Raw genomic sequence first — 14,943 nt, 5'->3', positions numbered from 1 at the left:
TGGGTTGGAAGCGACTCGAAGGCACCTGACAACAACAACAACATTCTGGGTGATAGTTTTTGTTTTCTGTTTGTTTTAAATTTCAGCACTTCAAATGTATCACCCCACTGTCTCTGGGGCCTACATTTTTTTCCCCCCTTACGAGAAAGAAAGAAAGAAAAGGATTAAATCACCTGTTAATTTGTTGAGGTTTCATTGCATATGTTGGGTAGGTTTTCTCTTGATGCTTTCAAGATTTCTTATTTATCATTGGCTTTAAACATTTTCACTGTGATAAGTCAGGTATGGATCTCTCTCTCTCTCTTTTTAACCCTCTTTGAGTTTGTTGAACTTGAGTGTGTAGATTATTGATTTTCCTCAAATGTGGAAAGTTTTCAGCCTTTATTTCTTTGAATACTTTTCCTCACCCTTAATCCTCCTTTTCTCCACTGGGACTCGCATTGTGTAACTACTGGTGTACTAAATGTTGCCCCACATTTTTCTGAGGTGCTGTTCATTTGTCTTTTTTTGTTGTTGTTATTCATATTGTATAATATCTATTTTTCTATCTTAAAGTTTGCTTATTATTTCTTCTGCCAGCTCAAATAAACTGTTAAGCTTTTCTAATGCATTTTTCATTTCAGATTATTGTATTTTCAACTCCAGAATTTTTATTTGATTCTTTATGTAATTTCTCTTTATTCATATCCTCCATTTGTTGATATATTATCATGATTTAGGCATGATTTTTTTTTTTAGTTCTGTAAACATTTATAATAGATACTTTGAAATTTTTGACTGCTAAATTCAATATCTGATTCCTCTCTAAGGCAGCTTTTTTTTTTTTTTAATTTTTATTGTGTTTTAAGTGAAAGTTTACAAATCAAGTCAGCCTCTCACACCAAAACCCATATACACCTTACTACACACTTCCAGTAACTCTCCCCCTTATGAGACAGCCCGCTCTCTCCCTCCACTCTCTCTGTTTGTGCCCATTTCTCCACCTTCTAACCCCCTCCAACCTCACATCTCCCCTCCAGGCAGGAGATGCCAACATAGTCTCAAGTGTCCACCTGATTACTCCTCACCAGCATCCCTCTCCAACCCATTGTCCAGTCCAACCCCTGTCTGAAGAGTTGGCTTTAGGAATGGTCACTGTCCTGGGCCAACATAGGGTCTGGGGCCCATGACCACTGGGGTCCTTCTAGTCTCAGTAAGACCATTAAGTCTGGTCTTTTTATGAGAATTTGGGGTCTGCATCCCACTACTCTCCTGTTCCCTCAGGGGTTCTCTGTTGTGTTCCCTGTCAGGGCAGTCATTGGTTGTATCCGGGCACTATCTAGCTTTCCTGGTCTCAGGCTGATGTAGTCTCTGGTTTATGTGGCCCTTTCTGTTTCTTGGGCTCATAATTACCTAGTGTCCTTGGTGTTCTTCATTCTCCTTTGATCCAGGTGGGTTGAGACCAATTGATGTATCTTAGATGGCCGCTTGCTAGCATTTAAGACCCCAGACGCCACTCTCCAAAGTGGGAGGCAGAATGTTTTCTCAACAGATTTTATTATGCCAATTGACTTAGATGTCCCCTGAAGCCATGGTCCCTAAACCCCTACTCCTGCTACGCTGGCCTTCAAAGCATTAAGTTTATTCAGGAAACATCTTTGATTTTCATTTAGTCAAGTTGTGCTGACCTCGCCTGTATTGTGTGTTGTCTTTTCCTTCACCTAAAGTAGTTCTTACCTACTATCTAATTAGTGAATGCCCCCTCCCATTCTACCTCCCTCCCCCCTCTCGTAACCATCAAAGAATATTTTCTTCTCTGTTTAAACTATTTCTTGAATTCTTATAATAGTGGTCTTATACAATATTTGTCCTTTTGCAGCTGACTAATTTTACTCAGTGTAATGCCTTCCAGATACCACCATGGTTTGAAATGTTTCACAGATTCAATACTGTTCTTTATCGATGTGTAGTATTCCATTGTGTGAATATATCAATTTATTTATCCATTCATCCGTTGATGAGCACCTTGGTTGCTTCCATCTTTTTCTATTGCAAACAGTGCTGCAATGAACATGGGTGTGCATAAATTTGTTCATGTAAAGGCCCTTATTTCTCTACTATATATTCCAAGGAGTGGGATTCCTGGATCGTATGGTGGTTCTATTTCTAGATTTTTATGGAAGCATCAAATTGATTTCCAAAGTGGTTGTAGCATTTTACATTCCCACCAGCAGTGTATAAGTGTTCCAGTCTCTCCACAGCCTCTCCAACATTTATTATTTTGTGTTTTTTGTATTAACGCCAGCCTTGTTGGAGTGAGATGAAGTCTCATTGTAGTTTTGATTTATATTTCTCTAATGGCTAATGATCATGAGCATTTCCTCATGTATCTGTTAGCTACCCGAATGTCTTCCTTAGTGAAGTGTCTGTTAATATCTTTTGCCCATTTTTTAATTGGGTTATTTGTCTTTTTGTACTTGAGTTTTTGCAGTATGATGTAGATTTTAAAGATCAGGTACTAATCGGAAATATCATAGCTAAAAACTTTTTCCCAGTCTGTAGGTAATCTTTTTACTCTTTTGATAAAGTCTTTGGATGAGCATAGGTGTTTGATTTTTAGGAGCTCCCAGTTACCTAGTTTTTCTTCTGAGTTGTTAGTAATGTTTTGTATACTGTTTATGCCATGTGTTAGGGCTCTGAATGTTGTCCCTATTGTTTCTTCCATGATCTTTATTGTTTTAGATTTTATTTTTAGGTCTTTGATCCATTTTGAGCTCTTTTTTTTTTTTTTTCATGGTGTGAGGTATGGGTCTTGTTTAATTTTTTTGCAGATGGATATCCAGGTATGCCAGCACCATTTGTTAAAAAGAACGTCCTTTCCCCATGTAGCTGCTTTGGGCCCTTTGTCACATATCAACTGCTCATAAGTGGATGGATTTATGTCTGGATTCTCAATTCTGTTCCGTTGATCTATGTATCTGTTGTACCAGTATCAGGCTGTTTTGACTACTACTGTGGCAGTACAATAGGTTCTAAAATCAGGTAAAGTAAGGCCTCGCACTTTGTTCTTCTTTTTCAGTAACGCTTTATTTATCCGGGGCCTCTTTCCCTTCAATATGAAGTTGGTGATTTGTTTCTCCATCTCATTAAAAAATGTCATTGGAATATGGATCGGAATTATATTAAACCTATAGATCCCTTTTGGTAGAATAGACATTTTTATAATGTTTAGTCTTCCTATCCATGAGCAAGGTATGTTTTTCCACTTATATAGGTCTCTTTTTGTTTCTTGCAGACGTGTTTTGCAGTTTTTTTGTATAAGTCTTTTACATCTCTGGTAAGATTTATTCCTAAGTATTTTAGCTTCTTGGGGGCTCCTGTAAATGGCATTGGTTTGGTGATTTCCTCTTTGATGTTCTTTTTGTTGCTGTAGAGGAAACCAATTGATTTTTTTATGTTTATCTTGTATCCCAGTACTCTGCTGAACTCTTTTATTAGTTTCAGTAGTTTTTTTGAGGTTTCTTTAGGGTTTTCTGTGTATAAGATCATGACATCTGCAAATAGAGATAATTTTAGTTCTTCCCTGTCAATCCGGATGCCTTTATTTCTTTATCTAGCCTAATTGTTCTGGCTAGGACCTCCAGCACAATGTTCACTAAAAGTGGTGATAGAGGACATCTTTGTCTGGTTCCCGATCTCAAACGGAATGCTTTCAGGCTCTCTCCATTTAGGATGACTTTCGCTATTGGCTTTGGATAAATGCCCCTTATTATGTTGAGGAATTTCCCTTCTATTCCTATTTTGCTGAGAGTTTTTATCAGGAATGGGTGTTGAACTTTGTTAAATGCCTTTTCTGCATCAATTGATAAAATCATGTGATTCTTGTCTTTTGTTTTATATATATGATGGCTTACATTGTTTTTCTAATGTTGAACCATCCCTGCATACCTGGTATGAATTCCACTTGGTCACGGAGAATGATTTTTTTGATATGTTGTTGAATTCTATTGGCTAGAATTTTGTTGAAGATTTTTGCATCTAAGTTCATTAGGGTTGTAGGTCTGTAATTTTCTTTTTTAGTGGTGTCTTTAGCTGGTTTTGGTCAGGGATATGGTGGCTTCATAGAATGAGTTTGGGGTTATTCTGTCGTTTTCTATGCTCCGGAATACCTTTAGTAGTAGTAGTGTTAACTTTTCTTTGAAAAATTTGGTAGAACTCTGCAGTGAAGCTGTCAGGGCCAGGGCTTTTTTGTTGTTGTTGTTGGGGATTTTTTGACTACCTTTTCAATTTCTTCTTTTGTTATGGGCCTATTTAGTTGTTATACCTCAGTTAGTGTTAGTTTAGGTAGGTAATGTGTTCTAGGAATTCATCCATTTCTTCTAGGTTTTCAAATTTGTTAGAGTACAATTTTTCATAGTAATCCGATATGATTCTTTTAATTTCAGTTTGGTCTGTTGTAATATCTCCCGTCTCATTTCTTATTTGGGTTATTTGCTTCCTCTCCTGTTTTTCTTTTGTCAGTTTTGCCAGTGGTTTATCAATTTTGTTGATTTTTTCAAAGAACCAGCTTCTGGTCTTGTTAATTCTTTTAGCTTTTTTTCTGTTTTCTGTTTCATTTAGTTCAGCTCTAATTTTTTAGTATTTGTTTTCGTCTGATACCTGAGGGTTTCTTTCATTGCTCTCTTTCTATTTGTTCAAGTTGTAGGGATAATTCTTTGATTTTGGCCCTTTCTTCTTTTTGGAGGTGTGCATTTATTGATATAAAGTGGCCTCTGAGCTCTGCTTTCACTGTGTCCCAAAGGTTCTGATAGGAAGTGTTTTCATTCTCATTGGATTCTCTGAATTTCTTTATTCCTTCCTTAATGTATTCTGTGATCCAGTCTTTTCTGAGCAGGGTCTCGTTCAGTTTCCAAGCATTTGATTTCTTTTCCCTGCTTTTTCTGTTATTGATTTCCACTTTTATGGCCTTATGGTCAGAGAAGATTCTTTGTAATATTTCAGCGTTTTGGAATCGGCTAAGACTTGCTTTAGGACCTAATATGTGGTCTATTCTAGAGAATGTTCCAGGTGCACTAGAAAAGAAAGTATACTTGATTGCTGGTGGGTGGAGCGTTTGGTATATGTCTATGATGTCAAGTTGGTTGATTGTGGCATTTAGATCTTCCGTGTCTTTATTGAGCTTCTTTCTTGTTGTCCTGTCCTTCTCTGAAAGTGGTGTGTTTAAGTCTCCTACTATTATTGTGGAGGTGTCTATCTCACTTTTCAATACTGGTAGAGTTTGTTTTACGTATCTTGCAGCCCTGTCATTGGGTGCATAAATATTTAATATGGTTATATCTTCTTGGTATATTGTCCCTTTAATCATATAGTGCCCTTCCTTATCCTTTCCGATGGATTTAACTTTCAAGTCTATGTTGTCAGAAATTAATATTGCTATTCCTGCTCTTTTTTGATGGTTGTTTGCTTGATATATTTTTTTCCATCCTTTGAGTTTTAGTTTGTGTCTCTAAGTCTAAGGTGTGTCTCTTGTAGGCAGCATATAGATAGATCTTGTTTTTTAATCCATTCTGTCACTTTCTGTCTCTTTTTTGGTGCATTTAATCATTTACATTCAGAGTAATTATGGATCGGTATGAGTTTAGCACTATCATTTTGATGTCCTTTTTGTGTGTTGTTAACAGTTTCTTTTTCCCACTTAATTTTATGTGCTGAGTAGGTTATCTTTATACATAGCCTTTTTCTCATATTCATTGTTGATTTTGTTTCTGCTGAGTCTATTTTTTCCTTGTATTTTATTTTGATGTGTAGAATAGTTTGTCTCCTTTGTGGTTATCTTATTATTTACCCCTTTTTTTCTAAATTTGAACCTATCTTTTATTTCTTTGTATCACCTTATCTTCCTCTCCATATGGAAGATCTATGACTGCATTTCTTAGTCCCTTTTTATTGTTTTAATGTTGTCTTATTTACATAATAACATCCTTGTTACCTTGTTTTGAACATTTATTTTTTTTTTTCCCTTGCTTTGTTTTTTTTTTTTTTTTTTTTCCCCCAAATTCCTTGTCTGGGTTGACTTCTAATTGCTCAGCCCAGTGTTCTAATCTTGGGTTGATAACTGATATTATTGATTTTCTAACCAAAGAACTCCCTTTAGTATTTCTTGTAGTTTTGATTTCATTTCACAAATTCCCTAAACTTCTGTATCTGGAAATGTCTTTATTTCACCTTCATATTTAAGCGACGTTTCTGCTGGATATATGATTCTTGGCTGGCAATTTTTTTTCCTTCAATTTTTTAAATAAGTCATCCCATTGCCTTCTTGCCTGCATGGTTTCCGCCAAGTAGTCCGAGCTTGTTCTTATTGGCTGTCCTTCGTAGGTGACTGTTTGTTTATCCCTAGCTGCTCTTAAAATTCTCTCTTTATCTTTGGCTTTGGCAAGTTTGATTATAACATGTCTTGGTGACTTTCTTTGAACATCTACGTTATGTGGAGTTCGATAAGCATCATGGATAGATATCTTCTCATCTTTCACGATATCAGGGAAGTTTTCTGCCAACAGATCTTCAACAATTCTTTCTGTATTTTCTGTTATTCCTCCCTGTTCTGGTACTGCAATCACTCGTAGGTTATTTCTCTTGATAGAGTCCCACGTGATTCTTAAGTTTTCTTTATCTTTTTTCTTTAATTCTTTTATCTGATTTTTCTTCAAAGATATTAGTGTCAAGTCATTCATCTTCAAGTTCGGAAATTCTGTCTTCCACTTGCTCAATTCTGCTCCTCTGACTTTCTATTGAGTTGTTTACTTCTGTAATTTTATTGTTAATCTTCTGAATTTCTGATTGCTCTCAGTCTATGGATTTTTCCAGCTTATTAAATTTCTCATTACATTCCTGAATAATCTTTTTAATTTCTTCAATTGCTTTTTATCTGTATGTTCCTTGGCTTGTTCTGCATATTGCCTCAATTCCTTCGTGGTGTCTTGAAGTGTTCTGTATATTAATCTTTCGTATTCTGCCTCTGGTAATTCCAGGAAGGCACTTTCATCTAGAAGATCCCCTGATTCTTTGCTTTGAGAGCTTGTTGAGACAATCATGATCTGTTCTTTATGTGACTTGATATTCACTGTTGTCTCTGAGCCATCTATAAGTTATTGTATTAATTTATTTTATGTTTGCTTACTATGTCTTAGCTTCTTGCTTTGTTTTGTTTTAATATGCCTATTTGGGTTGAGTGAGCTAGCTTGATTATTTTCACCTTTGGAGCTATGACATCTTGTCCCAGGTGGCTAGAGCTGTTATCAGGAATACCAGTCTAGGAGTCCATTCAATTTTCTTGTATGAATTCAGCTCAGGCATCCAGGTAGCTGATCATCAAGTGTGTGGTACAGGCTCTGTCCTACAGTCTTAGAGGGGCAGGGGTGATTGTTGTAGGTACCAGTATCTGGTTGCTTCAGGAGGTCACACTCTGAATAAGGCAGGGGGCTGAGAATCATCCCCCAAGTGTCTCTGAGAAAGATGTGTCCCTGATCCCTAGAGCATACAGGTAGGTGAGTTCTGCAGACGGACCATGGTTACCCAATATTTTTGGTTATAAGGACTGGGAGATACAAGTTATCCTTGGACCCCTGTCACGGGTGGCTGGGTGACCTGAGTGGAGCTACCAGTCCTTAGGTCCCTAATGTGGGTAGGTGAGGACGCTGTTTAATACGCAAAGCAATGTCAAGCATCAAACACCCACCTCTCCACCACACGGCTGAAACGGTTGGAGTCTGCCAACAAGGGCCTGTTCTCCTGAAATAGGCCCACACAGGTCCATGCATAGGGGAAGGGTACTCAAAGTCCGTGGACCATTTACGCCTGGATAAGAGCCACTTCTGTCCTGAGCTCCCCTAGTTAGTGGAGCTGGCAAATTATCTTTTCCCTCAATTGCAAATTTTTTCCTTCTCCAAGGCCGGGAGGATGATTCTAGGCCCTCAACAAGGCTTGTCTCAGGCCCAGGGAATTCAGCCACTGAAGCTGGCTTGGGGGCAGGGAGTCGTGGTAAAATATACACAAGTACTTAACTTTCGCCTAGAGCACTCTTCTTCTTAGATTCTGAGGGTGTGAGTAGGTTGTGCAGCTGGCTGCTTCTCCCTGAGGAAACTGTGGCCGAGCATTAGTACTAGCCCACCACCTGCTGCTTCTGGGAATGGTGCCTGAGGGCTCCCCATGATTCAGGCACAGTAACTCCTCTCCACTTCTGAACCTTCTCTTCCTCCCCCTGCTCCTCAGTTCATTTTCTAAGCTTGCCTTTTATGCTCAGGGCTCCTAGCTTGTCATAAATATACTCGTTTCACTTGTTTTTACAGATCTTTGTTGTAAAGAGGGCTTGCCAGAAGCATCCATCTATTCCACCACCTTGGCTCCACCCCTCTAAGGCAGCTTTTATTCCATTTTTTTTTTTTTTTTTTGAGTATAGCTCACACTTTCCTATTTCTTTGCAAGTGTTAAAAATTTTGTGAAAAGCTAAACATTTTACATCGTACATTGTAGCTGCTCTTGTTACTGATCTTCCCCTTTATTGGGGGTATTAATATTATTGATTTTTGTTTGATTGTTTTTGTCATTTTTAGTGACTTGGCTGAAATGTCTCTGTAAATTCTATTTCTCTTGCAGTGCACTGACTCTTTTGCCACTCCTCAGATTGTTTCTTCCGGTTTTTATTTTTTTAATCTAGCTAACTACAAGTTTCCACTGGGTCAGCATATGTCACTTATAGTTGAAAGTGCAAGCTTAAGATCCTTTAGTCAGTTAGATTTTTTGCTCTTTCCCTTGAGTGTCTGTGGGACTTAGAGGCTGCTAAGAAGTTTATGTTTTTGCCTCCCATTCAGACAACGTTAATTGTTCTTACCAAGATCTCCATTGTTTTCGGAAACACCTTTAGGCATTGTGTTATTCATATTTTTCCTCTAAATAGTCCCCTGTGGGAGAGCTATAGATATCTTTGTCCTAAAGTCTTAGTTCTTTTCTGGGAAGAAACTCTGCCTCAATATGAAGAAGCTAGGGGTATGAAAAAAAATTTTTTTAATTAATTAATTAATTTATTTATTACAATGGCTCAATTCTGTTTGATGGAGACACACTCCTGCTCAATAAGCAGTCACTGGTGGTGGGAAATGGTAGACTTCCGTCTTCACAGCTTGTCACTTTCAGTGTTGAACCTCCTCCCAAAGTGGTAGGTGGGATAGGGAAAAATAGGCCCCGATATTCTTGACCTGCCATGCTTGGAAAGAGAGCTTTTGCCCTGTTAATATGACCTGGGTTGGAAAGAAGGTTTGGTCTTTTAGTCATGCCCAATCAAAATTGAGCTTCTGCAACACAGGATTTGTTGTGGAATTGTTGAGAAACACCAGCAACCTGACACTTTCGGGTAAAACTCGAGCCCTAGGCTAGAAACTAAAGGGAGAGAGCATCTTTCTTTTTGTCTTGGCCTATCACTATTAAAGGATCTGGAGTAGAGTTTCCATAACAAGGAGCTTTGGAAATTGGAGCAGGATCAAGTCATGGCTCAAATGCTGAAACTTACTGGGCTTTCTGAAATTTAGTAGATTTTCTTAAATAAATGTTTTTCCCTTTGCTGTATGCACTTTGTATGTCCTTAAGTTAATATTCAGAGACTTAAATACATATATTTAAATAATTTCTACCAGTTAAATAGTTTTGTTTCTGGGGAGTGGATTTTCCAGGCTGTCACTCTATCATTCCAGAAGTCCTACCCCAAATATCTGTTTCTATTATTATACTTTTAATGTAAATTTTTCACCTTAGGGGTACCAAGTCCCTGTGGAAGAATATATTTTTATACAAGGCTAAATGAATGATCTTAAATTTTGCAGTATCCAAACCAAGATACCAGTACTTTTTTGATATCTTTTTTTATTAGGACTATGTTCTGTTTTACCTTTTTGATGTTACCTGAGGGGTCGCATTTTTATATAGGCTTCTCAGCTCCAATTTTTCTAATTTAGTGTTTACTTAGTAGGTCATTTCCCATGCTTATGTAGCCACAAATATCATATCCCTTAATACCTGGGAGACTGCCCCACTGTAGACAAAGCATCAGACCTTCTTACAACCCATATTTTCAATATCTTCTTGTAGCTTGCCCTTCTGAAATCACAAGTATTCATTGCAAAGGATGTCTACCAGAAGTTCAAATATTGTTAAAATATATAATATGTGACAAATCAAAATATGAATAAAATACACCTTACATAAAAATATAAATAAAATATTTAATAGTTTTTTTTCCAAATATGACTGCAGTTAGATATTTTATCATAGTAAATTAGCAAAGCTAAAAAAAAATTCTGTAGTTTTGGTTAATGTATTATTAATAGTCACTAGATTAATTTTAATAATTGTCAGTTGTATATTTTTAACACAATTGCATAAAATTTTATGGCTATACATTTTACATATAGAAAAGTGTACTTTTATTTTTCTCTTACCAAATCTAGTTCACTCTATAATTCTTAATAACAAAAAATTCAATTTATCTGAATCTTCCTACATAAGCATTCAATTTTGGTTTAAATTCGTTTTATCTTGGTAAACATTTAATCAAATTATTTTCCCTTTCCCCGCCTTACTTGTTCTCCTTTTCCTCTTCCTGATGAAAAAGAATTTGGCATTCAGAGAAGGCTCACTTGTACCTGGTCACCTCTTTCTTGTCTTGCCTGCTGGTGACTGACTTTTGTTGGTAATTCTAGACAAAAACAGAGGCTGGAGGGAGCGCCAAGATGGCTGACTAGGTAGACGCTACCTCGGATCCCTCTTGCAACAAAGACTCAGAAAAACAAGTGAATCAATCACATACATGACAATCTAGGAACCCTGACCAACAAACACAGATTTAAAGAGTTGACCTGAGTGACAGAGATGGAGAATGAACAACTACGGGGAAGCAGAGACTGTTTTCGGAGCCTGGAGCCAGCGTCCCAGTCAGGTAACCTTGGTGCTGGGCTTTGGACTGGGCGCAGGGGAGCTGAGCAGGACATCCTGTGCAGGTGCAAACATGGGGCACAACCCTACCCCCCTGAACTGACCCTAGGAGGTTGCTCAGCCAGTCTGCGTGGGCGGCGCGGTGACGCGGCTGGCTGGAGAAGTCCCCGAGAGGCAGCAACTGGTTTTGGAGCCGGGAGTGCAGCGTCCCAGCCGGGGAACCTTGGCGCCGGGCTTTGGACTGGCAGCGGAGGAACTGACCTCGGCTTCTGTGGGCCTAACCCTCGGGGGCAATCTCTACCCAGCCAGCACACATAGGCAACACGCCCCTCGGGAATCTCAGGTAAAATAGTCGTCCCAAGCAAGATAAGTAACTTTGTCTATATTCCGGGGTGCTACTCTCTCCTGTTTTTATGAACCCTTCCCTCCCCTCCCCTTCCCAGGCGGCTTCATTAACATTGAAATTTCCTGAGCCAGAGGGAGAACTGTTCCGCGGTTTTTCTTTCCTCCCTTTTTTTTTTTTTGGTCTTTTCCTAATCCATTCTTCTGGCCTGAGAGAAGCAACCACAAAAAACCCAGGGACCAAAAATCCTTCCCTAATTTGACTAAAAACACAGAACCAGCTCCAGCCAAGCACATGTGATCCACAGTCTCCGGCTTTCATCCCTACAGGGAACAAGGTGGCTATTATAATGCAAAGGCATATCTGATGGGGATCTGACTGCATTTTTTTTTTTTAGCTGATTTACTGGAAAGACAAGTTTCCCAGGTCTGATAACTCTGCATATTCAACAGAGCCCTCACTGACCCACAACAGGGAACTGAGGGCTGAAGCTCCCCCCAGACCACCTAGCCTCCTGCCTTAGGGGTCTAAGGAGGGTGAAACCTACCAATCTGTAGAGGTACTTGCACTGGGGGCCTAAGGTACAGCTGCAGAGCCCTCCCACCAAGGTGCTTTAGGAATAGAGACACACCTACCTCACTGACACTTGGGGGAAGCCTCTCAGCACCCTGTCCCTGCTGGAGTGTGAACCCCAGCTGCTACTAGAATCTGGTGCGCACAACTATCGCCACTACTTCTCTAGGTGGATAGGTGTTAGGGTGCATCACACACTTGATAACCCAAAATCAGATTCTACTCAAGAATAGTGAATGGACTCAGGCATATATATCTGGTAACAGCCCAAACCAGCTGGTAATAGGTCATAAGTAAGTCAAGGGCTACAACAATCAAGACAGCACAATCTATTAGCCCATCTACGTATACTGAAAGAAAACAAAACAAGATAAGACTCAGTGAGCAAATATAGAATAAATCACTACAATATCTTAGTGATGGCTCGGAGACAGCAGTCGATATCAAACCACATAAAGAAGCAGACCATGACTGCTTCTACAAGCCCCCAGAAAAAAGAATCAAAATCTTTCCCAAATGAAGGTACAATCCTGGAATTATCAGATACAGAATATAAAAAACTAATTTACAGAATGCTTTAAGACGTCAGGGATGACCTCAGAAATGAAATAAGGCAAACTGCAGAAAAAGCCAAGGAACACACTGATAAAACAGTTGAAGAACTCAAAAAGATTATTCAAGAACATGGTGGAAAAATTAATAAGTTGAAAGAATCCATAGAGAGACAGCATGCAGAAATCCAAAAGATTAACAATAAAATTACAGAATTAGACAATGCAATAGCAAGTCAGAGGAGCAGACTCGAGCAATTAGAATGCAGACTGGGACATCTGGAGGACCAGGGAATTAACACCAACATAGCTGAAAAAAAATCAGATAAAAGAATTAAAAAAAAAATGAAGAAACCCTAAGAATCATGTGGGACTCTATCAAGAAGGATAACTTGCATGTGATTGGAGTCCCAGAACAGGGAGGGATACCAGAAAACACAGAGAGAATAGTTGAAGATCTGCTGACTGAAAACTTCCCTGACATCATGAAAGACGAAAGGATATCTATCCAAGATGCTCATCGAACCCCATTTAAGACTGATCCAAAAACAAAAACACCAAGACATGTTATCATCAAACTTGCCAAGACCAAAGATAAGGAGAAAATTTAAAAGCAGCCAGGGATAAAAAAAAAGGTCTCCTACAAGGGAGAATCAATAAGAATAAGTTCAGACTACTCAGCAGAAACCATGCAGGCAAGAAGGAAATGGGATGACATACAGAGCACTGAAGGAGAAAAACTGCCAGCCAAGGATCATATATCCAGCAAAACTCTCTCTCAGATATGAAAGCGAAATTAAGATATTTAGAGATAAACACAAGCTTAGAGAATTTGCAAAAACCAAACCAAAGCTACAAAAATACTAAAGGAAATTGGTCAGAAAACCAATAATACCAGATACCAGTACAACACAAGGTGACAGAACACAACATCCTCATATCAACTCAAATACGGAAATCACAAAAACAAAGTAAGATTAATTTTAAAAAGAAAAAAAATGCTCAAAACAGGGAATCATTGAAGTCAATATATAAAAGATCACAATAATCAAAAAGAGGGACTAAATACAGGTGGCATAGAACTGCCATATGGAGAGGGATACAAGGCGATATAGGACAATACAAGTTAGGTTTTTACTTAGAAAAATAGGGGTAAATATTAAGGTAACCACAAAGAGGTATAACAATTCCATAACTCGAAATAAAAACCAAGAAAAACATAACAACTCAGCAAACATAAAGTCAAATACTATGAAAATGAGGAACACACAATTTACAAAGAAAAATGTCTCAGCACAAAAAAGTAAGTGGAAAAATGAAATTGCCAACAACACACCTAAAAAGGCATCAAAATGACAGCACTAAACACATACTTATCTATAATTACGCTGAATGTAAATGGGCTAAATGCACCAATAAAGAGACAGAGAGTCTCAGACTGGATAAAGAAACACAATCCGTCTATATGCTGCCTACAAGAGACACACCTTAGACTTGGAGGCACAAAAAAACAAACTCAAAGGATGGAAAAAAATATATCAAGCAAACAATAAGCAAAAAAGAAGAGGAGTAGCAATATTAATTTCTGACAAAATAGACTTTAAACTTAAATACACCACAAAGGAAAAAGAAGGACACTACATAAGGATAAAAGAGACAATTGACCAGGAAGATATAACCATATTAAATATTTATGCACCCAATGACAGGGCTGCAAGATACATAAATCAAATTTTAACAGAACTGAAAAGTGAGATAGACACCTCCACAATTATAGTAGGAGACTTCAACACACCACTTTCAGAGAAGGACAGGACATCCAGTAAGAAGCTCAATAGAGACACGGAAGACCTAATTACAACAATCAACCAACTTGACCTCATTGACTTATACAGAACTCTCCACCCAACTGCTGCAAAGTATTCTTTTTTTTCTAATGCACATGGAACATTCTCTAGAATAGACCACACATTAGAGCATAAAACAAAGTTTTGCAGAATCCAAAACATTGAAATATTACGAAGCATCTTCTCAGACCACAAGGCCATAAAAGTGGAAATCAGTAACCGAAAAATTAGGGAAAAGAAATCCAATACTTGGAAACTGAACAATACCCTCCTGAAAAAAGACTGGGTTATAAAAGACATTAAGAAGGGAATAAGGAAATTCATAGAATGCAACGAGAATGAAAATACTTCCTATCAAAACCTCTAGGACACAGCAAAAGCAGTGCTCAGAGGCCAATTTATATCGATAAATGCACACATACAAAAAGAAGAAAGAGCCAAAAGCAGAGAACTGTCCCTACAACTTGAACAAATAGAAACTGAGCAACAAAAGAATCCATCAGGCACCAGAAGAAAACAAATAATAAAAATTAGAGCTGAACTAAATGAATTAGAGAACAGAAAAACAATTGAAAGAATTAACAAAGCCAAAAGCTGATTCTTTGAAAAAATTAACAAAATTGATAAACCATTGGCCAGACTGACTAAAGAAACACATGAAAGGAAA

This window comes from Loxodonta africana, chromosome 2, assembly GCF_030014295.1.
Source record: "Loxodonta africana isolate mLoxAfr1 chromosome 2, mLoxAfr1.hap2, whole genome shotgun sequence".
In the NCBI taxonomy this organism is placed as follows: domain Eukaryota; kingdom Metazoa; phylum Chordata; class Mammalia; order Proboscidea; family Elephantidae; genus Loxodonta; species Loxodonta africana.
Note: the sequence above shows the minus strand (reverse complement) of the source record.